The sequence below is a fragment of the Nuphar pumila genome, chromosome 6, assembly GCF_984573655.1.
Source record: "Nuphar pumila chromosome 6, dmNupPumi1.hap1.1, whole genome shotgun sequence".
Classification (NCBI taxonomy): Eukaryota; Viridiplantae; Streptophyta; class Magnoliopsida; order Nymphaeales; family Nymphaeaceae; genus Nuphar; species Nuphar pumila.
The window spans coordinates 21,288,129-21,290,896 of NC_143254.1; the positions used below are offsets into that span (position 1 = coordinate 21,288,129).

General features: G+C 41.4%; 1 pseudogene; it reads left to right on the top strand.

The window, feature by feature from the left end:
• Nucleotides 1-1,170: 1,170 nt before the first annotated feature.
• LOC149834272 (auxin-responsive protein SAUR78 pseudogene) lies at nt 1,171-1,548 on the top strand (annotated as a pseudogene).
• The last annotated feature ends 1,220 nt before the right edge of the window (nt 1,549-2,768 follow it).

The window sequence follows — 2,768 nt, forward strand, 5'->3', positions numbered from 1 at the left end:
AGCCGGTAATCTCCGGCGACAATCTCCGGCGACTATCAAGCTCTTACAGAGCTCACCAGTGAAAGACCTCCGCACACCCAGTGGGAGTCAGAACCTGAGACAAAGAGGCCAGCTCCTTTTCCCTAAGTCCGCTAACACTAGGTGGCGACTCAAGCGTGTATCCTGGTTTCCTTTTCCCAGTTTGGAGATCCAAAACTGGGTTTTCTCCTTCCAACATTTTGTTGGTTCTTCTGAATTAAATTGTAAGTTGATTCTATAACTCAGTTTTTTCTGGCTCAAAATTAGAGCAAACCCGTTTCGTTTGTCCACATTGCATTGGAAAACGTCTATATCCCAGTTTTCCCATGGAGAAGAATTTCCTGGTTCCTCTTAGGAATCAAGGACTTTCTGGTGTTTTCTTTTTTTGATAATCCAAAGTAAACACCCCCCGTGTCAAATCACCCACCGCACATTGGCTGACCTCCAGTTGGTAAATCCCTTGCCTCCCTGCTCACTGAGAAGTACACCCAGTTTTGACCTGTGGGTTTCGAGCTTGTGACATCCTGTCAACTTGGTGGCATTTCTGATACGTGGAGAGACACTTTTGTGCTTTCCCGTTTGTTTATGGGTTTGAACAGATCTCGATGCATTTCATGTTCTGTGAAAATACTGAGAACCGGTTTTCTTTTTGGACAATTGGGGAAAAGCACCTCACTGGCGTGTACATTAGTGTAAAACCCCGGGCCTTCTTGCCCGCTGGGGAGTACACCTAACTTCCGCCTGGCGGCAAGGGATGTGCAGCCATGGGTTTCAAACTCGTGACATCCCTTCAGCTTGGTGACTTTCACTAGTCGCCCCTACCAGATGAGTGGTGCCCTAATTGTGCATGGGCTTGAAATTCGGTTTTCTGATGCACCATAATCATATGTTCTTCTTTGAACCGGATATTGATGACCGGTTTTCTAATGTACCTTATATGTTTTTCTTAGAACGGTATGCTGAGAACCGGATTTTTAAGGCACCTTAATCATATGTTTTTTCTCTTAACCAGATTTTGTTTCTTATTGTGCCACATTGTGTGCTTTACTCCTTAATTCCGAGTCATTCAAAGAACCGGTTTTAAATGGTTCATGTTTGGAAGGTACAGTCTTATAAAACCCAATTTTTTTTGCAGGTATTTTTGTTTCCAAGATGGTCAAAGGAAGCACCATATGGAAACTGAAGTTCATGATCAAGAAATGGCATGGCTTGAGCAAAATTGGGCGGTCAAAGTTGAACTCGAGCATTGACTCCAAGCCATCTGACGATGGTTGGTGCTTGGACTCCGGTGAACAGATCCCAGGTGGATATCAGGCTGTATATGTGGGGAAATCTCGCCGGCGCTACGTCATCAGCTCAGACCATGTGAACCACCCCCTGGTCCGCGAGCTTATTGAGAAGTCAGAGGGCTCAGACATAGTGGTTGTAGGGTGCGAAGTGGTCCTGTTTGAGCACCTACTTTGGATGTTGGAGAACGCTGACCCGCAACAGGACTCTCTAGATGAACTTGCTGGATATTATGCATGTTAACTAACCGGCTCGCTGAACTTCTGTCCATGGAAAATGATTCTCTGATAGTGGGAATCCGGGAAAAGCACAAAAGTAAATATTTTATGCATAGAGATACATAGATTCTACTAAGATATGTTTTTCCTTATTTTTTTCTTTTGACGGTTCGACTAGGGTATAGTTAAGTAACCTTGACATGTGAGTATTTTACAATAAGCTAAGAGGATGGACTGCCACTGGAGGGTGATGATAATGATTAACCCTTTTGGTAGGCTAATATAGCTTAGTTTAGGCCCTCATATTTTCTTTTGGTTAATTTTGTATGTCATTCGCTATGTATTATGGGAAATGGATTCATAGCTGCATTTTGGAAGAGACACCTCTCTCTCATATTTTTCTTTACTTTTAATTCTTGTTTGCTTCATGCAATTTTCACCGGAAAGTGCTGAGTTGGCAATCGTAATGTAATAGTTTCTTACGATGAACGAAATAAACATCAAAACCTCATGGTGAAAAAGTGTCATGCCGGTACAAATGGACCTTAGTTTTTCCCATCACCCACGACTTTTTATGAGTAAATATTTTAGTACCACTCCCCATGAAGCTTTCACAATCCATGCCACATTATCTGTGTATCATGCGATGTGGGTTTGTACCTGCACTTTGAAACAGACCTCCTCAGATACACCCAATGATTTTAGCATCAGTATCAGCCCTGTATCGTTTGCCCAACGCTTCAGGTGAATAGGCCAATACTGATACTCAAGTGGATCGTTCTAAATCGACCAAAAAATAATTAAAAAATATTAATTTTAAGTAATTTTTTATATTTATTAAAAAATAGCTGGTTTAGGGGGGGGGGGGGGGGGGGGGTGAAGCATATCAATTTTTGGCTGATAAGACACATATATGAACTGAGGAGCCAGGTGTGAGGGCGTCTTTAACTGGTGGGTTTGTAAGGGCTTGGGTATCAGTGACCCCACCTGAGGACCCGGTTATCTGAGAGGGTTTCTCATTATCAAAGGAAAAAAAAAAAGAATTTTATGTTATGTTGGATGTGAATATATAAACCTATATATTGACATAATAAAGAAATCATGTATTGATAAAAAACTTTTGAAACTTATTTTTTAAATTGTAAAAATTCTTTTCTAAAAGATATGGGGACAATATTCAAACTTTGACCATTTTTCGCTAAAGGAAATGTAAAGCTGAAGCACGCCTTTTGATTCCATAGCACA